Source organism: Spea bombifrons, chromosome 8, assembly GCF_027358695.1.
Source record: "Spea bombifrons isolate aSpeBom1 chromosome 8, aSpeBom1.2.pri, whole genome shotgun sequence".
NCBI classification, from domain to species: Eukaryota; Metazoa; Chordata; class Amphibia; order Anura; family Pelobatidae; genus Spea; species Spea bombifrons.
This window is the reverse complement of record NC_071094.1, coordinates 28,587,960-28,611,265: the sequence shown is the minus strand read 5'-3', so window position 1 is coordinate 28,611,265 and position 23,306 is coordinate 28,587,960. Positions and strand designations below refer to the sequence as shown.

Below are 23,306 nucleotides of genomic sequence, written 5' to 3'. Positions count from 1 at the left end.
GTGATTGCTAACAGCAATCAAAGTCCCATCATGCCTAGGTTCCAGCACTTACACATCCAACCAGTAAATGCTGGAACCTAGGCATGATGGGACCTAGGCATGATGGGATTGCTGTTAGGAATCACACTCCTATCATGCCAAGTCAGCCAGTACATGCTGACACCTAGCTAGCTGCCCCCTTGTGTATTGATGCTGCCAGCAGTTTGGGCTCTGCACATCACTTACAGCCACCCTGTACCAGCATGTACTGGCTGACTTGGCATGATAGGAGTGTGATTGCTGTTAGCAATCACAGTCCCATCATGCCTAGGTTCCAGCATTTACTGGTTGGATGTGTAAGTGCTGGAACCTAGGCATGATGGGACTTTGATTGCTGTTAGCAATCACACTCCTATCATGCCAAGTCAGCCAGTGCATGCTGATACCTAGCTAGCTGCCCCCTTGTGTATTGATGCTGCCAGCAGTATGGGGTCTACACATCACTTACAGCCACCTTGTACCAGCATGTACTGGCTGACTTGGCATGATAGGAGTGTGATTGCTAACAGCAACCACAGCAAGCACAGTCCCATCATGCCTAGGTACCAGCATTTACTGGTTGCCTGGTTATGATAGGAGTGTGATTGCTGCATGGGCAGTGTGGACGCCAGGGCTGGCTTTGGGGTGTGCAACCTGTGATCTATGCCTGTAATTTAGGGGGTTTTAAATATACTTTTTAATGACATGTTTTTATGTGAATTCCAATTGATCTATACCTGCAAAGCTGGGTTTGTGTGTTATTCTGTAGATCCATATCTGCTATGCTATGTTTCCATACATTATTTATGTATACCTGCAAATACAGGGTTAATATGTCTTATTCAGTTGATTAATACCTGCAAAGCTGTTTCCATGTATTTATTTGATCTATACCTGCAATGCTACATTTCATATACTATTGTATACCTGCAAATACAGGATTTGTATGTCTGATTCTGTTTATTTGAGATCACAAGTGAATTTCAATTGATCTATGCATGCAAAGCTTGGTTTGTGTGTTAATGTGTTGATCTATACCTGCTAACGGCAACTGGGGCTAATGTTAATATATATGGGCAGCAGGGGCATCAATAAACAAGGGGCAAAAACACTAAGGGGGGTATAAACGACAATGCAGTGTGAAAAATCCATTCTGATGTAGACGTCTGTGACGTAGATTGTGTCCTGCTGTTTGTGTGTTTTGGTTATCAGTGTAGCAGAGCCTGTCCTCGGGTGTGTGTGTATATAGGTGTTGGTGTGGCAGAGCCTGTCCTGGTGTGTGTGTCTTGGTGTCGGTGTGACAGAGTCTGTCCTGGTGTGTGTGTCTGGGTGTCGGTGTGACAGAGCCTGTCCTGGTGTGTGTGTCTGGGTGTCGGTGTGACAGAGCCTGTCCTGGTGTGTGTGTGTCTGTGTGACAGAGCCTGTCCTGGTGTGTGTGTCTGGGTGTCGGTGTGACAGAGCCTGTCCTGGTGTGTGTGTGTCTGTGTGGCACAGCCTGTCCTGGTGTGTGTGTGTGTGTTTGGTTGTCGGTGTGGCAGAGCCTGTCCTGGTGTGTGTGTCTGGGTGTCGGTGTGACAGAGCCTGTGTTGGTGTGTGTGTTTGGTCATCTGTTTCCTGGCACTTAACTTACAGTAGGAATTATTTAATTTATATTTATCCAGAGATAAAATGCCCTCTTGAAGTTGTAGTGACTTCAGGGGACAAAACATTCAATGCCCGGAAATCATTTAGTGGAAATGTTATTTATTGTGTTATAATATTTATTTCCAGGATTAGTCGCACTCAATTGTGGCTTCAGGCTTCCCATGTTGAATGATATTATTTTAGCCCAATAACAAAAGTATAATTCCATAACACATTACTTTTGGAAATTATAAATGCCCCCCCAGTTTGACTGTGGTATCTTGTGTGCCCCCCTATATATTGTTTCTAGAGTCGCCACTGATGCCACAATCATTTTAGGGGTTAATACCAGTTTTGTACGGGGCTCTGCTGCTGCTGGTCTGCCTGGAAGCAGACCAGACATACCAGCAACAGCAAAAAAAAGACCCCTCAAGACCAAATGGACCCCTCCCTTGTGTCTCAGCTGCCAGAAGCAGTTTCAGGGACAGGGGCCAATGTTTCTTCGGACTCCGCATGCGTGTGGAGACCAGCCCCAACACTCCCCTGTTGCCCGATTGCTCCATTAAGAGCGATCGTGGAGTGTTGACCCCTACAATCCCCTCTGACACCATTGCGCCATTGCAGTAGTTACAATTTGTCCCCACAAACTTCTGGGAACTAAATATCAGTCAATATGGAGCATCAGCATTGAAAGGGTTAAAAAAAAATTATGCAGTTAAAAACTGCTACAGAATCAAAATTGGGCTGATGATTATCAGATCACTCCTGGTCAATAGGAGAGATCTGATCATTATGGCCGCCCCTGGATGAAGGCTCATCTAAGGTAATAATGACAAATTATTAATAAAAATATATTATTACATCATCACTAGTCAGTGACATTTTAAGTCACTGATTATTGATCAGTCTCCTTGATCAATGTCAGTGGCCTAAACTTACAAGTGATCTGATAAAAAAAATATTTAACAAAGTTTAAAAATGTAAGTGCGCATGTTCTGCTTTTTCCTGGTCCTCATTAACTAACATTCCCATCCAGTGGCGGAACTACCGGGGTCGCAGGGGTCGCAACTGCGACCGGGCCCTGGAGTTCTGCCACTCAAGGGGGCCCAAGCAGGGCCGGACTGGCCCACCGGGAAACCGGGAAATTTCCCGGTGGGCCCGTAGATTCGGCCAGCAAAGCGGGATTTGAAGCCGCCTCCGGCGCCAGGGGCGGGCTGGGCAGGGGGACAATTGCCCCCACCTTAATGCCATATTACATTAAAAAAAAGTGTTAAAGTAGCTCCGGCCGGCGGCATCAGCCGTTTAGATTACGTTCCCAGCAATCTGATGGCCGCATAGTGATGGGAGCAGCGTGAAGGGTGAAAGCTCCGCCTCCTCGCACCAGAGTGGCATATAGGAGGGTATAAAGCATATCGGGGAGGCAGAGTGGCATATAGGGGGCATAAGGCTTTTCTGGAGGTAGAGTGCCCTTTGATATGCCTATTAACCCCCTTTATGCCACTCTGTCTCCAGAAATGCCTTTTAACCCCTATATACCACTCTGCCGCTATAAATGCCTTTTAACCCCTATATACCACTCTGTCTCTATAAATGCCTTTTAACCCCCTATATGCCACTCTGGCTCCAGAAATGCCTTATACCCCCTTATATGCCACTCTGTCCCATTATATGCCTTTTAACCAGAGTGGCGTATAGGGGTATAAGGCATTTCTGGAGGCAGAGAGGCATATAGGGGGTTAAAAGGCATATCAGGGGGCAGAGTGGCAAGCCTGGGGTAGATGTGCATAACTGGGGAGGGTCAGGTTGGCAAATAAAAGGAAATAAAAAAAATGTAGATAGAAGGGGGTAGGGATAGGGTAGATAGCCTGAGAAGGCGGGGAGAGGGGGTAGATGGTGTGAGAGGAGAGTAGATTGGGTTGGGGGGGCCCTTAACAGATTCTCGCACCGGGGCCCTGAGGCTTCTAGTTACGCCCCTGTTCCCATCTCTGTTTTCAGTGTACCTACCCTTTCCTTTTATTTATTTTTTTAGAATGTATTTACTTAAAGAATTTTTGGGGATTGGTTTTGCTCTTTTTGGCTATCCCTCTCTCATTTTCTAGTTTAGCCCAAGTAATCACCTTTTTGCATGCATTATTGGCTTCCTTATATCTTATATAGGATGCCTCTGATTTGTCTGATTTAAATGCTTTAAAAGCCCATTTATTAATTTTTAATTTATTGGTTTACTTCCCCACTAAGCCACATTGGTTTCTCTTATATTTATTACCCAATGGTAGATACTAAGAAGTGTACATTTTTATTATTTGTTTGAAGATATGCCATTTTTCCATCAGTGTTTTTTTTCGCTTTTTCGAGTTTATGCCAGTCAACATGTTGTAAAGCTTCCCTTATCTTACTGAAATTGGCCTTAAATTATACGTTTTAGTATTCCCCAAGTGCAATTTCTTTTTTGAGTTTATTTTAAAAGAGACCATATTGTGATCACTATTACCCAAGTGCTCCCCTACTTGAATGTTTGACAGTAGATCAACATTTTTTGTTATCACCAAATCCACACAAGAATCATTTCTAGTTGGTGCTTCTACCAGTTGTGACATGAAGGTGTCATTTAACAGGTTCAAAAACCTGAATCCCCTTGCAGTGTTCGTGATTGTAGCCTGCATGTATTACACTCAATAACGTATTCATATTAATTGTCAGTGTTGTAAAATTATGATGTTGTGGCATACATGGAACACACATTTCAATTTTCAATAGAGAACACGCAGTCTCAAAACCTTTAATATGTATATATTTTTATTATAAACTACCAGGTTATTTATCATATAATTGTATAAAATACAGAGTTGTTGTCGTCATAGGGGTGCAATTTAGGTCTTGTGCTGTGCCCTGGTGGCTTCTAACTGGGTGGCTTCTGTATTCATCTCCCACAGTCAACGATGACACGAGACAAATCTGCTCAATGGCTTCTTCTGTGGGAAGTGCAAGGCGGCCACTGAGTATGTTCCGGGGCAACATTTGATAATCTGAAACAAAGGATAAGTAGTTAGTAAATATCATGTGTAAGAATTGGTGTATGTGTGCAGTGTATTTTAATACCAGTTTGTAATGACATGTTAATGTTAGGGTTTGTGTAATTTGAAATCCCTGTACTTGATGTCTGAAAGGACCAGTAAGAGGAAGGGGAGATAATATCAGGCTATGATACGATTAAATAATTAAACCTGAGTCTAGATACAAAAGGGGCAAATATTACACAGTACCCTGAAATACAATGCTACTATTTCAATAAATAATAATGAAAAAAGAAAGGAAATGATTACACAAGACTGAATGTACAATTACTGGATCATAATAATCTTTATCGAAACTCTCAGCAATCAAGACAAAATCAAAATATTATGTTTCATATGAGCACCTACTTTGACACAGTCTGAAACGTCTTTATAGGAATAAGTGTCTTGGTCCTTTTCACTTCCGCCGAGGTGGTGATTGCGGCTTGAAGGACACGTACCGAGGGCATCTGCAAGTAATTGATAAAGATTTCAAATTCTAACAGTTAGATAACCAATCCGCTTGATCTGTCACAAATGTTTTCTAGGTTATTTTCTAGCTGGGAAGATGAGTGTGAAGTGGCTCTATATTAATGCAGAGTGTCAATAGGAGTACCCGAGTATAACCCCAATGATATTAGTGAGCATATGACATCAGAGCCCTGACATCACACTGTGGTGCCACAAGGAGACTAAGAAGCAGGGAAAGTGAAATAGCTATAAAATGTGTAGATCAGGTTACATCTTTTATGCTCCACACTACATTTTCCTTTTGTTCCAATCAAACCGGCTTCCCAACCCTTCATTATTTCTGTGCCAAACCTGGCTTTAGAGGAAAATACCTTTATTGGTACAGCAGGGACCAGTGGACGTGCTGCTCACGCTCACGAGGATGGTTCCAGAAACTATAGGTATGAAAAGAAACAATTATGAAAGCCAATTAAAATGTGTTTTGAAGATCTTAATTTTAGCCAGTTTTTTTTTTAATTGTGTCTATTAACTATTTAACTATTTAAATTCATCATGATAAAATGTATGCCTCCTTTATCTGGCATCAGTGAGAGAACCCATGCATAGCTGTCATGAACCGGGTGATCAGGTCTAGTAGGAGCCCAGGTGCAGGGGATACGAGGGGCTCTGTCTGTACCCCACGATGCATGACGGCCTGGGGTTGTTACAGACAGGCACAGGAATGAACCACAGACAGAAGATCAGGTTTAAAAGCTGTATTGCATGTGATGGTACAACAATAATTGAACAAAGAATGTCACTTGGCAGGAAGCCCACTTGCGGGGCACACGGCAGATAAGCCCTCTTGCGGGGCACACGGCAGATAAGCCCTCTTGCGGGGCACACGGCAGATAAGCCCTCTTGCGGGGCACACGGCAGATAAGCCCTCTTGCGGGGCACACGGCAGATAAGCCCTCTTGCGGGGCACACGGCAGATAAGCTCCCTTGCGGGGCACACGGCAGATAAGCTCCCTTGCGGGGCACACGGCAGATAAGCTCCCTTGCGGGGCACACGGCAGATAAGCTCCCTTGCGGGGCACACGGCAGATAAGCTCCCTTGCGGGGCACACGGCAGATAAGCTCCCTTGCGGGGCACACGGCAGATAAGCTCCCTTGCGGGGCACACGGCAGATAAGCTCCCTTGCGGGGCACACGGCAGATAAGCTCCCTTGCGGGGCACACGGCAGATAAGCTCCCTTGCGGGGCACACGGCAGATAAGCCCTCTTGCGGGGCACACGGCAGATAAGCCCTCTTGCGGGGCACACGGCAGATAAGCCCTCTTGCGGGGCACACGGCAGATAAGCCCTCTTGCGGGGCACACGGCAGATAAGCCCTCTTGCGGGGCACACGGCAGATAAGCCCTCTTGCGGGGCACACGGCAGATAAGCCCTCTTGCGGGGCACACGGCAGATAAGCTCCCTTGCGGGATACTCAGCTTTGGAGTCCACTTAGTGGGGCGCTGGACGCAACTCAGGAACACGGCAGGTACTGGAGCAAGGCAGGTACTGGAGCAAGGCAGGTACTGGAGCAAGGCAGGTACTGGAGCAAGGCAGGTACTGGAGCAAGGCAGGTTCTGGAGCAAGGCAGGTTCTGGAGCAAGGCAGGTTCTGGAGCAAGGCAGGTTCTGGAGCAAGGCAGGTTCTGGAGCAAGGCAGGTACTGGAGCAAGGCAGGTACTGGAGCAAGGCAGGTACTGGAGCAAGGCAGGAATCAAACAGGTAGTCCTTTGACTTCAATGTCAAGGCTCTGAGTAAAGGGCAGGGCAGGTTCATAAAGGCAGGGTAATCAAGGTAACAAGGCCCAGCTGGATGTATTCACTAGGGCTCAACCCAGGTAACAAGGCACACCTGAGTTCTGAGTGCTCCAGAGGGCGGAGGGTGGCCACTAGTGGTAGCAAATGAGAATGGCACAGGTATGAAAAAGCCATGGTTCAGGCAGCAAAAAAGTGGTTCCTGACAGTACCCCCTCCCCAAGGAGCGGTCACTGAACGCAAACAGTCTGAACAAAATCTGTACAACTTTAAGAAACTGAGCAGAAGGGTGTACTTAATGTGATTTCTTCTTCTTCTTCTTCTTCTTTTTCGGTAAAGCTTGTTCACAGATCTCCAGGTCTTCCTTTCTGATTATATTGCCATTAGGGGTAATAACACAATCAAAACAGAGGTTATCTGTGGTGCAATTGTAGGTCAAAGTAGGACTGGATGCTGAAGAAGTTGAGGAGAAGGTATTATTCAGTGCTTTCTCTGTCCATGTACCAGGGGTCACGTAGCTGCCCTGTACCCAGGGCACCACTGAGGGCAGTTCAGTATGAGAAGCATTGATGGAAGGCCCCTTCTTACCCAGAGATGGAATAGGGTCATGCATCTTTGTTATCAGTCCAGAGGAGATATTAGGGGCTATGGTAGTCTCTGGTGTATCACACTTTGCTGAGGTAGCAGTGATAGGAGTTGCAATCACGGCTGAACAAAAATCAATAGGAATCACAGGGGTTGGTATATACTCCATGGATGTGTCCATGACCTCTGCATCAGATGACGCACTGTCCATGTAGGACCACTCGGGGGTGTCAGACAAGGTCTGGAGGTCTTCTGACATTGTGATGGAGGGTGTAGGAGTCACAGGTGCCGAGGACTGGTTAACCCCTGCATTGCCCGTCTGTGGTCGCAACAGGGAATGCTCTTGCTTTGTGACGTTGCTGGCGTCATATGCAGGTTCCTGGGCATGGGGTTTCTCGCTGTGGGTTGCGGATGGCTTGACTGGTCTGTGCGGACAATATGTAATCCTGTGGCCAGTCCCTCCGCAATAAAAGCATAAGTCGTCCTCTTGTCTCCTTTGTATTTCTTTTTTGGTGAGCGGCTCTCGCTTAAAGCTCTTAGCAGCCTTCTTTCTTGGTGTCTGGGTCTTGGTTTTTGTGTCCACGCACTCAGCTTCTACCACAGTCCTTACTGACTTGCATAAGTGGAGTACACATTCTGCCAACAATTCCAGTACTGCAGGTATCCCCGCGGACTCCTTGTATTGGCCTTGACATTCTGTCATGAACCGGGTGATCAGGTCTAGTAGGAGCCCAGGTGCAGGGGATACGAGGGGCTCTGTCTGTACCCCACGATGCATGACGGCCTGGGGTTGTTACAGACAGGCACAGGAATGAACCACAGACAGAAGATCAGGTTTAAAAGCTGTATTGCATGTGATGGTACAACAATAATTGAACAAAGAATGTCACTTGGCAGGAAGCCCACTTGCGGGGCACACGGCAGATAAGCCCTCTTGCGGGGCACACGGCAGATAAGCCCTCTTGCGGGGCACACGGCAGATAAGCCCTCTTGCGGGGCACACGGCAGATAAGCCCTCTTGCGGGGCACACGGCAGATAAGCCCTCTTGCGGGGCACACGGCAGATAAGCCCTCTTGCGGGGCACACGGCAGATAAGCTCCCTTGCGGGGCACACGGCAGATAAGCTCCCTTGCGGGGCACACGGCAGATAAGCTCCCTTGCGGGGCACACGGCAGATAAGCTCCCTTGCGGGGCACACGGCAGATAAGCTCCCTTGCGGGGCACACGGCAGATAAGCTCCCTTGCGGGGCACACGGCAGATAAGCTCCCTTGCGGGGCACACGGCAGATAAGCTCCCTTGCGGGGCACACGGCAGATAAGCTCCCTTGCGGGGCACACGGCAGATAAGCCCTCTTGCGGGGCACACGGCAGATAAGCCCTCTTGCGGGGCACACGGCAGATAAGCCCTCTTGCGGGGCACACGGCAGATAAGCCCTCTTGCGGGGCACACGGCAGATAAGCCCTCTTGCGGGGCACACGGCAGATAAGCCCTCTTGCGGGGCACACGGCAGATAAGCCCTCTTGCGGGGCACACGGCAGATAAGCTCCCTTGCGGGATACTCAGCTTTGGAGTCCACTTAGTGGGGCGCTGGACGCAACTCAGGAACACGGCAGGTACTGGAGCAAGGCAGGTACTGGAGCAAGGCAGGTACTGGAGCAAGGCAGGTACTGGAGCAAGGCAGGTACTGGAGCAAGGCAGGTACTGGAGCAAGGCAGGTTCTGGAGCAAGGCAGGTTCTGGAGCAAGGCAGGTTCTGGAGCAAGGCAGGTTCTGGAGCAAGGCAGGTACTGGAGCAAGGCAGGTACTGGAGCAAGGCAGGAATCAAACAGGTAGTCCTTTGACTTCAATGTCAAGGCTCTGAGTAAAGGGCAGGGCAGGTTCATAAAGGCAGGGTAATCAAGGTAACAAGGCCCAGCTGGATGTATTCACTAGGGCTCAACCCAGGTAACAAGGCACACCTGAGTTCTGAGTGCTCCAGAGGGCGGAGGGTGGCCACTAGTGGTAGCAAATGAGAATGGCACAGGTATGAAAAAGCCATGGTTCAGGCAGCAAAAAAGTGGTTCCTGACAATAGCACATACACAGAATACAAATGTTAAGCCACTTTCGTAACAGGGCACAGGGGCAGTTGGGCATAACGTTGGAACATAGTAACTGAAAAAAGTAAGAATTGTTGCAATTTATAGGGCAATAACGGCAAATGGCATGTTGCTATTTCAAAACTAGAAACTACACTGTGATCCTGAAAGGATTCTTGGTCAATCACCTCGTCTCTTACCTGGCTGAAGAAGTCTGAGTTGGTTTCCCCTTCTGTTGTTGTTTATTGAGCCAGTTTTTATATTTTTTTTGAATGACCCTTTTTTTAGGTCTAGCAATGCATCTCATTATCCAACGAAACGCTATCAGTCCAAAAATGAAGAATAAAATCCCCATTTTCACAGCTTGTAAATAGATAAACCAAATAAGTCTCTATTCACTCGCACAATTTGAAATTGTGGCCAGGTGTCTGTATTGAAGTAAACAAGTGACATCACAGAAGATCAGGCAGTGACACAACAGAAGTAAGGGTTCTGTGTAAGAATTACGTTCTGATGTAATATGTACGGGGGAGGTGAAGTGACAGATCTGTGAATAACAGGGCTACAATAAGTTTGAAAAACCCCTAATGCTTGTGTATGTACATATAGGTGGTGGTTATTGAGGATACTTTATTTTGACAAAGTTTGAGGAAGCTGCCATCAGAAATGTACCTGCAGCTTCTTTTCTAATGGATGTAAATTTTACACCATAAAGTAACATGTAGGTCTAATGAAAACCAAATAAAATGATATTCTTATCAAAATAGTTGTTGTGTTATGAAATTATTTGTATGAAGTGGAGAAGTGGAACTGTCTCCCTGGTAGAGGCAATGACAGTTAGGGAATTTAAACATGCAGCTTAAAGTTATAGGGTTACTAGACTTGAGCGCGGGCAGAAAGTTTGTGTTCATTTTTGTGTTTGTTTTCGGGGGAAACTTTTTTTCTTCCTATTCAACAAAATTCCTCCAACATTTTCATTTTCGGAAATCCCGTTTGTTTGGTTGCCATGGAGACAAGAAATAAACTCATAGAAGAAGTTGAATTAGAGGATAACTGTAGTGGAGGGGAATTCATTTTTCTTAAATCCTTTAAACTCTAACATTGGAGCTGCTGTAAAACTCATCTGCTCAGCTATTCGCATGTAACAAAGTAACTCTGAGCAAATTATCATAAAGGAGCAGCAGCCGGGGAATATGTATGTTTATATAACGTGTTTAACAGGAAAATAATCCTGCACGTATTTATAATATTACATTCATAAAACAAGTCCTTTAGGTGCAACATCAGCGCAGGTGTAATTTATGGAGGTGCAAAGTGTATGTCATGGTAAGTCATTTTTTTCATTATGGGTGCAGAGGAAATTTCTGGAAAATGGATGCAATAGTGAATTATTTTTCCTTATGGGTGCAGTGGAAGTTTATGTGGATGTACAGTGGGTGGAATGGCAAGTCATTTTTTCATTATACGTGCAGTGGAAATTTATATGGGTGCAAAGGGATTGCAAAGGGGGTACAATGTGGCAATGGAGTCTAAATATGTCATAAAATCCAATGGAAAACCAAATGTTATTAATTATGTAAAGCTAAATATTAGTTGTGATATTAACTAATATTTATCAATAAATTGATTTTCCTTATAGCCATCAAATATTGAAAGGGTGTAATTTAAAACAAAATACATTTTATTGGCAAATGTATTCTATTTAGTATTCAATTCAGTGGAAGAACCATGAATGTGTAACAGTATTGGCACGTGCCTCAGTTACCAAGGCCTGCCGACGTGTCGCAGCTTGTGTAGACTGTGGCCGGCAGAGATCCGTCAGCATCCCGACTTGGTCCCTAGTCGATGCTGGCAGCTGCTGGAGGCAATCAGTGGGTCGCTTACTGCTTTGTGTCATTGCTCCACAGGCGCGTATGCTGGCAGAGCTTCTCTCAAAGTTCCTGCACCAAATTTTGGCTTCCCATAATTCTCCATAATTCTAGTAATGGTTATGTTGATATCCTAATATATATTGCAGCTTTAATCTAATCTTCTTATCATATTGTATAGCAATATGCGTTACTTAGATCTATAAAGGATATCATACCAACCATTAGTATCATAATATGTTTCCTATCAAAAAAGAGGAGATACAAAAAAGAAAGAAAAAAACAGAGGGCATTCTCAATCTATGAATTCATATTAACTCACAATCGCTCCATGTTCATTCATTCATCCCTCTTTAATTTATCGACATCTTGGGTATCCTCTTAACCTATCTTAATCTTCTTTCTCCTTTTTTAGGTTGATCATGCATGGGTTATCCAAGAGGGCCAATATGTTTTTTTTGTTTACCAGCACAGTATCCCTCTTCCATTTTACATTGGAATTGAATCTGTGTATATACCTCATCCCATATAATTTTCCCGGGTTTTTTCCAGTTCCTCGCCATAATTTTTTATGTTTTTTTTTTGTCTTTCTGATTAATATTACATTTGGGAAACCCTATGTGAAAAAGAAATGCTTGAGGGGATGGATTGGACTTAAATTGTAATATTTCATTCATTGTCCTAAAAGAATGACCACTATTATCCCTTCACATTCCCACCATGTCCTTTTTACATCGCCAGCATTGCCTGGATATATTCTTATTACATTTTGAAATCTGTAATGGGGTTCTGTACCATCTATGAACCATTTTGTAATATAATTCATGTATACCAACACAATGTGAGAATTTCCTAATCTGATTATATGCTTGAAGCCAATCCTTTTTTAAATATACCTCGTCTGTATCTTTTCCCCGTTTTTCTTTATTAATTTAAAGAAGGGCTACCATTTATGATCAGATTATCTAATTTCCTATAAAAAAAAAAAAAAAATATGATGAAATATCTTTTACTCATCCAAAAAAGCTAATGAAAAAACCTGCTAAATAGATTTTACTGTTTGTCCTGAGTTTAGCATTTTAGCAATATTTATTAGTGAAATTGACCTATAATTAGATATAATACTCGGATCATTATTGGGTTTTAATATCATGCAGATAGAGGCTTGCAGCATCTCTGGGGGAAATCAAGGCCATTTGTGACCTCTCTGTAAGAATTTAATCACAATGGGGTAATAATATTTTTGAATGTTGTATAAAATATTGCTGTGTAACCATCTGGCAGGACAGAGAGGTTTATGCAGCTGAGCATGAGAGGCATTTAGAGGATCAAATATTTTATTGTCCTTTGGTTATTGACCCCACTCATTACATTCAGTCCAAGTTAAGTGCTCTCCTGAAATCAGGCGTAAATAATGTTTTTTGTGACACATTCAGTTATTAAACAACTAACTAACTGATCCTGTTTTATACAGTCTCCAAAGTACATAAGCCCACTAGACCACCACCCAGTAGACCAATAGTGGCCTGCATTGGTTCCATATTGGAACCCATGTGTTCCTTTTTGGATATGTATTTAGCACCATATGTTTCTTTACTTACGGCTTATTTAAGAGACAGTAAATATGCTCAAACTATCTTTGATACCATTGACGTACAGAATGTTACTCTATTATGCACAATGGATATAAAGTCATTCTATGCTAATATTCCCCATTTGAATGCAGTACCTATGATTGTAAAAAAGTGGACAGAGGATCCGTTACCGGATTTTCCCCCCTCTGGTTTTCTGGGTGAGTTACTGTGCTTTGCTCCTGCAAATAATTACGGTACTTCCAATTTGGTAAACAATTTTTTGTACAACATGGTGGTATTGCCATGGGTGCAGTAATGGTCCAAAATGTGGCAAACTTATATGTAGGAATGTTAGAGGAATCAGTGATCTATGCCCCCCGATAATACATTCTCTCTGTGGATTTCTGGGTGGCATATATTCATTGATGATGTTATATTCTTTTGAAGTGGTCCCATACACCAACTCCCCCTTTTTCATGAATACTTTAAGACCAATGTTGGTGGTTTTAAATTCACTCTTACCTCCCATCCTCTAGAAGTTGAATTTCTAGACATGGTGGTTTGTGTTAAAGAGAAATGTCTTGTAAACCAATGGCGGTTAATTCACTTTTTACTATGAAAACGATTCATTCCTAAGAGTCAGGTCCTTAGAGTAAAGAGTTTATGTACAGACCCTGTAATTGGCGAGGAGAGAAGCACAGTCTCGTCCAGAGATTCAGACAAAGGAGTTATCCATTGAGTATTTTATAGAAGGCCTTGAAACAAACAGAGTCCAGGGTCATGGATTTTCAAGCCTCTAAGCAAAAGAGGTTTGACCGTCCCATTTGTATATATACTACAGCCTGTTCACCATGGTTGGGTCTATTAAGAAATATTTTATCCCGTGATTGGCATATTTAAAAACAAGAATCTAAGTTAAAGGAAATCATTTCTTATCGTCCTAGTTTGGCATTTAAGAGAGAAATACATTTTGTCTTGTGGTAAAGAAACCACTTGGTACACAGTGAATTACAGCTACCTTCCGTGCCATAATCATGGGTGCCTAAGCCCCCTACAGGCAATTATAAATGCAGTAATTGAGCACAGTGCAAAAATATGTTATCTTTTAAATACATAAATCATGCATACGGGCAAACCAGTTTACACAAACCAATTTATGAATTGTACAGCTTCTTTTGTTGTATATGGGCTTTTTGGCCCGTGCTCCAAGATTTATGTGGGATATTTCCAGAGACCTCTAAAAGAAAGGCTGGCAGAACATAAAATAATTCTACAGGTTTAAACAGAGAAATAAATTAGTCAGTAGTTGTGTAGAATTGTAGTATTTTTGTACCTTATACCCCTATATGCCACTCTGGCATATAGTGGGTCAAAAGGCATATCATGGGGCAGAGGGGCATATAGGGGGTTAAAAGGCATATCAGAAATGTCTTATACCCTCCTATATGCCACTGTGCCCCATGATATGCCTTTTAACCCCCTATACGCCCCTCTGCCCCATGATATGCCTTATACCCCTATATGCCACTTTGGCATATAGGGGGTTAAAAGGCATATCATGGGGCAGAGGGGCATATAGGGGGTTAAAATGCATTTCTGGAGATATATATATATATATATACTGTTAACAGCAATCACACTCCTATCAAGCCAAGGCAGCCAGTACATGCTGGAACCTGGGGATGTTAGAAGTGTGATTACAGCCTCCCTATGCCATGCTACCACCCCACCCCCCCTTACACATCCATGCTATCACACACACACTCATTCACAAACATTTAAATACTCATTCATTCCATTAATCACACATACACACACACGCTCAACCCCCCCACCCCCTTACCTGAACTGCAGATCTCCCACTCGCAGACTTCTACAGGGGCCCGGCTGTGCGAGCAACTTCTCTAGCCCTGCCCCCAGAGGAAGGAGGGGGGAGGTAGAGTTATGTGAGGACTGTGCTAGCTTCCTGTTCTCCTGCTGCTAATAGCAGAGAAGCTGCTCGCGATCAAAGCCCGGTAAGCAGCACGGCCCCAGCAGAATGAGGTCTGATTAGAAGACGACCTCGATTATAAGACGAGGGGTATTTTTCAGAGCATTTGCTCTGGTAAAACCTCGTCTTATAATTGAGCAAATACGGTACTTTGTTCAGTCATGTATGTTAATCTATCACTTTAAAGATGGTGTATGAACGCCAAAACCGGTTGGTGTTATGATTGCCATTAAAATTACCACCCTGGTTTATTCAACTTCTGTGTTTATGACCATTTTTGGTGAACGCTTTTCAGGGAATTGTTTATTCAGAAGGGACCGACTCTTCAGTCATTACATTGTTAAATTGAGATACATTGTATCCAGCAGACACGTGGAGCTCCTCTACACTTGGCTCTCATGTATGTATTGTACTCAAAAAAGTATTCATAATCATTGTCAGTGTTGTATGCTGTGGCATACATGAAACACACATATCATAACAAAGGAAAAACAGCACATGGCATTATAGTAGTGTTTTAACACTGTCAACATGCTGTTAACTACCAATTCAAAACAGAAGTTAGTGTCCCCTTTCTCCGGTGATCGGCGTTAAGGTGATATGTCAGAACCACTGACTCCTCTGGAGACTAGGCAGTGACTTTCCATGAGTTAGGCTCGCCCCTAAGTGTTACCAGATCTTTCAGAGAGAGGAATGGGACCCAACCTACCCCCACAGCCTACTGGAGGGCTTGAAAAGGTAGTTTAAAACATTTGCTCAGACTGCTTAGCCTCAGAGTTAACATGAACTTAATCTAAACCATAAATGTACTGTCTCATTACAGGTTTTAAATCTGTTCCCTCCATTGGGAATTGTTGTCCGGGCACCAAGCATCCCCTATCTGACACCCCGATATGTTAGTCTACCTCTCCCCCGAGGTGAGTAACAGTCTTGCATATATTTCTCTAATGTTCAACCATTCTGAGTTACGGAAGCACATCTGGATGTTTAGCCTTGGGTAAATGTCTACAATATGAATAAATTGTTCCTCATTATTGCATTTGAGGCATATGTGTGTGGAGCTAATGACCATGGTTTTGGTAATTTGGGGGTAACAGCTATGAAGAAATTTGTACAATGTATCATTAAAATAGGCACCCAATGAAATGTGTGAGAAGTTCCTTATATGTCAAATTTGATATGTCACCTACCAACTTCAATCCCTTTGGTAGATGTGTGGGGGCTAGGGGTCATATGAGTTAATAGGGCCAGATGTAATCATTTGATGCAGGAGATTGGATGTACTCCTACCAAGCCTACACCTCCCTCCTCTGTTCTGAACTTCTGGAGCTGTTTGGCTTCCTCTGGGTTCTCAAACCAAAGGACCTTATCCTGATAAAGAATCCAAAGTTCCACAGGGAACAGTAGTACAAATTTTATCTTTTTATCATAGTGTTGTACAGAAGGACAAAACACTTCTATGTTTTGTGGCAACAAAAGTAATCCTGGAACAGCAGAAGCATGTGACCTTTGTATGTGAGACTTTTCTATTTGTATCCTGCAAACCGTTTCTGCTTATCGACATAATTCAGAAGTCGGACAATTACTGCTCTGGGCCTGAATTTTCTTTTTTTACAGTGTGCTAACTCAATGGGCCCCTTCTGTGATGGATTTCCTCTCTGGGTGATCAGATACCAAGCTGTGAGGTTGCCGGGTTTAAAGGACCTCCCAGAGCTGTTTGCCTGAGATCGCTTTTGGGTGACCCAGTAGACAAAGGTTGTTTCTGTAGCTTCTGTTCTCCAGGTCGTCCAGTCTCTCCTCCGGGAGGTTATTGTTTCTGAAAGGGTTTGGACTGTGTGCTGCAGCTTGTCTTTATCCATTTCACAGTTGACTATTCTCGCCTCCACTACTTCCAGGAGTCCACGGTTTACATTTACATTTTCAGGATCAACAGGTCCACCAGCTTTTGAGTAAAGGTATCTACATCTGGTAGTATCTCTTCAAGTCATCTTCTGTGAGTTCCAAAATGGTAAGATGACAGACTGAGAGTTTGTGCAGGTTTGATTAATCACTTTGCCACATTGCAATAGCTTAAAGCTTAAACACATTAAAATAGGTTAAGTATTATGTGATGAGGTTCTCTAACTATATGTTGCTATTCATAAATGGGAGACAGAGCTTGAAAAATATCTTGAAAAACATTCCTGCTTGCACCTTGAGACCACTACAACTTCTCTTATACCTCTTATACCCATCCCCAATTAAAAACAACAAGCGGCAATAATGTGGGTAAGGGTGTTGGCCACAGCTTAATTAACTCATGACAGTTTAGCCATATAACCCATGACCTTGTAACAACCCACCAGCTGCTAGCCATTAAGCCTAGCAGAAGGTTCAACACATATAAACCAAGAGTACTAGGCCAGCGGGTACCTTCAGCTGTCAGCTGGAAACTACCTCCAAGCCCATACCAGCGTACCCACAACATACCATCGCTGGCGTAACTACAGGGGCCCGTGCCTCTAGAGGGCCAGGTGCGACTCCTGTGACCCCTTGTTCCTGTTTTCTCATACCAATTCAAAATAGTTTAGAAAGGGACCTTTTTAAAACTATTTTGGACCTGCAAGTGGAGACAGGAATGTATCGGGGTCACAACTGTGTGTGTGTGTGTGTAAGCATGGATGTGTAAGTGTGTGTGTAAAGATGGATGTGTGATGTGTGTGTGAGCATGGTTGTGTAATTGTATGTGTTAGAATGAATGTGTACATGTGTGTTAGTGAGTTTGAATAAGTGTGTGTGTTTACATATGCATACTAGAGCTGAAACAACGAATCGATAAAATCGATAATAATCGATAACGGAAATCATCGATAACTATTTCCGTTATCGATTAATCGAGTGATCAATTCGTTGTTGGAGCACTCGGCTCCTTTTACTTACCTCCGCGAGCGTTCCCCGCTTCTGCTACACGCTCTGCAGTCTCCGCCTTCTTTTAGCTACGTGACGGATGTGACGCGTTCCGGAGGTAAGTATTCTTCATGTCTATGTCTATGTGCGGTTCGCTCTGTGCGAGTGGCTCCATTCGCACAGAGCGGTTCGCTCTGTGCGAGTGGCTCCATTCGCACAGAGCGGTTCGCTCTGTGCGAGTGGCTCCATTCGCACAGAGCGGTTCGCTCTGTGCGAGTGGCTCCATTCGCACAGAGCGGTTCGCTCTGTGCGAGTGGCTCCATTCGCACAGAGCGGTTCGCTCTGTGCGAGTGGCTCCATTCGCACAGAGCGGTTCGCTCTGTGCGAGTGGCTCCATTCGCACAGAGCGGTTCGCTCTGTGCGAGTGGCTCCATTCGCACAGAGCGGTTCGCTCTGTGCGAGTGGCTCCATTCGCACAGAGCGGTTCGTGAGTGTGGGTGCAGGGCAGAGTGGGGGTGGGGGTGCAGGGCAGAGTGGGGGTGGGGGGTGCAGGGCAGGAGACTGGGTGCAGGGCAGAGTGGGGGTGGGGATGCAGGGTGTGAGTGTGGGTGCAGAGCAGAGTGGGAGACTGGGTGCAGGGCAGAGTGGGGGTGGGGATGCAGGGCAGGGTGTGAGTGTGGGTGCAGGGCAGAGTGGGTGCAGGGCAGAGTGTGAGTGTGGGGGCAGGGCAGAATGTGGGGGCAGGGCTGGGTGCAGGGCAGAGTTAGAGACTGGGTGCAGGGGCACAGTGCAAAGTGCTGGGTGCAAAGTGCCAGTGCTGGGTGCAAAGTGCCAGGGCTGGGTGCAAAGTGCTGGGTGCAAAGTGCCAGGGCTGGGTGCAAAGTGCAAAGTGCTGGTGCAAAGTGCTGAATGCTGGGTGCAAAGTGCTGGATGCAAAGTGCTGGGTGCAAAGTGCTGGGTGCAAAGTGCCAGGGCTGGGTGCAAAGTGCTGGGTGCAAAGTGCTGGGTGCAAAGTGCTGGGTGCAAAGTGCAAAGTGCTGGGGCAAAGTTTCTTGAACAGTAATAGTCCACCTCTTTTCAGAATGTTTGGGGTTATTTTGTTTCATAAATATTGTGTTTGGGTTCTTGTACTTTGAAAATATTGTTTTTTATTACATCATAACAAAATAAGAATGTTAATGTAAATTTTAAGTTGTTTTTTAACATCCAGTTCATTAAATTCTTTTAAATAAACGAAAAATTTGCATATTGTTTTTTTTTATCCGATTAATCGATTAATCGAAAAAATAATCGGCCGATTAATCGATTATTAAAATAATCGTTAGTTGCAGCCCTAATGCATACCACCATGTATGATGGAAGGGGGTAAAGAAGGCGCAGACAAGTTGTTTGGAAGTAATGATGGCTCAGACAGCTGTTGAAGTTGGGGTACCCCTTGGCAATTTTTCGCACCAGGTCCCTGTGGTTTCAAGTTACGCCCCTACGTACCACCATTCCAAATGCTGGCCAGAGGTGGGAATTGTTCCGCAGCTGTGACTATAAAAGAGAGGTTCCCAGTCCATGCTGAGTTGTGAGTTGATCAGCTAGGAGAGTTATAAATACTTGGCTCGGTTATTTATTAGTGTACTATTGATTGACTGATTTGATTGATGTTATTGGTTAACTCGTTCGTATCCATACAACTGCTATCCATCTGTAGTGAGAGTTCCGTATTAAAATTTGCCTGATTCAGAGCCTCAATTCTTGTTGATGGAAGCCAGAAGACCTGGGGGTATCAAGCATGGAAGGCACGAACGAGGACAGGGACATCTACATCAGAAGCCGAAACCCAATACTGTTCCTCAGGACCTTAACTCTTCCAGTGGATCAGATATCTAAGATGCTCTGGACATACAGGAGTCAATGATGCTGCGGACCTCATATTTCTCATGATTGCCGATGCGCATCGGCCGAGGTCATGGAGGCAGTGGCGTGAAGTGATTGCATACCAGAGGTTCAGTAACGACACATGAGACATGTTCAAAATTGGCAAGGAGGATGAGAGGTTGAGCAACTGGGTTTACTGGTTGAAGTACACGATAGGGCCTAAACCCAGTTTTTGGGTGAGGGCACATAGGTTTAAATTACGGGGTAGACAACCATACCTACTCACTGACCTGATAGGAAGATGTCGCCATTCGCCAATTCGATTTTCGGTCTCTGTCCCGCTGTGTTGTGCTCTGAAAGTTGCATCTGAACAAACTATGAGACTTCTGGAACAATGTCCTTTGGACAGTAGAGGTCAAAGTGGAGATGCTTAGCCACAATGCACAGTGCCACGTTTAATAAACACAGCATATCAGCACAAACACATCCTACCAACTGACCAACTGTCAAGCATGGTGGTGGAGGGGTGATGATTTGGGCTTGTTTTGCAGCACAGGAACTGGGAAACTTGCATTTATTGAGCCGAACATTAACTTCTCTATATACCAAAGTATCCTAGAGTCAAATGTGAGGCCATCTGTCCGACAGCTAAAGCTTGGTCAAAACTGGGTCATGCAACAGGACATTGATCCCAAGCACACCTAGAATTCTACAACAGACTGGTTACAAAAGAAAAGAATCAAAGCATTGCAATGCCCCAGTCAAAGTCCAAACCTGCCCAGTTGGACAAAGTCCAGTTAGACCTGCCAAGGAACAGATGGTTGTTGTAAAACCATAGAATGCAAAGATTGTGTACTTTCTTTTTCACACGACTGTACATAAAAAACGCATTTCAATTTCCAACAGAGAACACCCAGTCTCAAAACCTTTAATATTTTTATGTTTTTATTATCAATTAATTTTTATAAGCTACAGAACTATTGTCATGGTAGGGGGGTACAATTTAGGTTTTGTGCTGTGCCCTATGTTTGTTGCTTCTAACTGGGCCACTTCTGTATTCGTCTCCCGACAGGCAATGATGACATGAGGCAAATCTTCTCGACAGCTTCTTCTGTGGGAAGTGCAAGGCGGCCACTGATTCTGTCCCCGGGCAAGATCTAGTAATCTGCAATAAATAGTAAGTGGTTAGTAAATATGATGTGTAAGAATTTGTCTATGTACAATGTGTTTTGATACCAGGTTGAAATGACATCTTAATGTTAGTGATTTTGTAATTTGTAATCTCTGTAATTGGTGTCTGAAATGACCAGTATGTGGAAGCGGAGTTAATATCAGGCTATGATACCTTAACATAATTAAACATAGATACGAAGTGAGGAAATACTACACAGCTGTGTGGAATATGATACTACTATTTCAATAAATAATAATAGTGAATAAGTAAAGAGATGATCAAATAAGACTATGATATTTACAGCACAGAGGGTGCCTTTTGCAAATGTTATGTAGACATAAGAAAAGCTGTTACATATATATATTTATGGAGTGGTCAGTTAAGTGTCAGTTAAAAATCTAAACAAGACAAAATGAAATTAATTTGTTTCATATCAGGAACATCACATACTTTGAAACAGTCTTCTTTATTAAGGTAAGCATCTTGGTCCTTTTCACTGTCGCTGAGGTGGTAATTGCGACTTGATGGGCACGTAGCGAGGGCATCTGCAGACAATAAATACAGGTTTCAAATTCCAACAGTTACTTAGATACCCAATTTCCTTTATCTGTCACAACTATTTTAGAGGGAAATACCTTTATCGGTACAGCATGGACCAGTGGACGTTCTGCTCACGCTCACGAGGATGGTTCCGGAAACTATAGGTATGTCAAGTCTTCAACATAAACCATTTTTGTTAAAATTTGTACTATGAATTGGGATAATTTGGCATTAGGGAGGGAACCCATGCATAGCGCATACACAGAATACAAGATTTAGTATCATCTACTAACAGAGGGCACAGGGCAATCTGGATGGAAAACAATAACTGATATTATGTAAAAATAAAATGATACATTTTATAGCGCAGAGGGTCCTGAAATGATTTTTGGTGAACGCTATTAATGATGCAGAATTTAATATATGTTAATAGTCACTCTCTCTGTGTCATGATGTTCCCTGATAATCAAGAGAATGACACAAAATCCCAGGCTATTAAGGCCAAATGTACCGTATATCAATTTTACATACATATATAGGTATATAAACATCTATATGATGTTATCCATAGGGAGCCTGCATAAACAAGGATGAGCAGTGTAATCCTGGATAATTTAAAGTTTATTTTAACTTGTTGCCTTTTGCCCCTTTAACCTACATGTCTACTTTTGTATATTCTTGTGTTTTCCGTAACATTGCTTTATGCGCAGCCATTATACAATTTTATATTAACACATCACTCAGATTCTAATGCCCTTCCCAGTGTTAATGAAATGCTACATACTGTAACGGCAGGTAAATCACCCTCATTATTCCAATGGATATTCCCATAACCTTTACAAGATTTAATGTTCCCTCTTCTAAATATATCACCTCAATCACCTCGTCTCTTACCTGGCTGAAGAAGTCTGACGGGGTTTCCCCTTCTGTTGTTGGTTATTGAGCCAGTTTTTATATTTTTTTTGAATGACCCTTTTTTTAGGTCTAGCGATGCATTTCATTAGCCAACGAAATAATATCAGTCCAAAAATGAAGAAAAGAATCCCCATTTTCCCAGCTTGTAAATAGATAAACCAAATAAGCTTCTATTCACTCGCACAATTTGAAATTGTGGCCAGGTGTCTGTAAGTAAACAAGTGACATCACAGAAGTAAAGGTTCTGTGTAAGAATTACGTTGTGAATGTAATATGTACGGGGGAGGTGAAGTGACAGAAATGTGAACATCAGGACTGCAAAAAATACAAAACCCCCTAATGCTTGTGTATGTACATATAGGTGGTGGTTATTGAGGATACTTTATTTTGACAAAGTTTGAGGAGGCTGCCATCAGAAATGTACCTGCAGCTTCTTTTCTAATGGATGTAAATTTTACACCATAAAGTAACATGTAGGTCTAATGAAAACCAATTAAAATGATATTCTTATCAAAATAGTTGTTGTGTTATGAAATTATTTTTATGAAGTGGAGAAGTGGAACTGTCTCCCTGGTAGAGGCAATGACAGTTAGGGAATTTAAACGTGCATGGAGGAGACATATGGTTACCCTGAGTCTAAGACACGACTAAGGTCGGATTAAGGTTTGAATCCTTACACCAGGATTACACCAGCAAAAGTCGGTGTGTCCTGAAGTCCTTGTTACACTAGACACCGATACACATAGAATACAAATAAAAGCATCTGGTAGTAGTCCAACATGTTTAACCCCTTAAGGACAGAGCTGTTTTATGCTTCGGACCCTTCGTGATTTTTGTTTTTTAACATTTCTGCAGTAACCACACTAGTTATGTTCA

At 43.5% G+C, this 23,306-nt stretch overlaps 1 long non-coding RNA gene across 1 annotated transcript in view; it reads right to left on the bottom strand.

Annotated features, from left to right (window-relative positions):
• Nucleotides 1-4,448: 4,448 nt before the first annotated feature.
• The window catches only part of LOC128503009 (uncharacterized), a 35,656-nt gene continuing 16,798 nt past the window's right edge, over nucleotides 4,449-23,306 (bottom strand). The window contains exons 2-4 of the long non-coding RNA XR_008355191.1: nucleotides 5,537-5,599; nucleotides 5,064-5,164; nucleotides 4,449-4,667 (exon numbers count right to left, since the gene is read on the bottom strand). This is a non-coding gene — a long non-coding RNA (uncharacterized LOC128503009). The remainder of the gene's footprint in view (nucleotides 4,668-5,063; nucleotides 5,165-5,536; nucleotides 5,600-23,306) is intronic.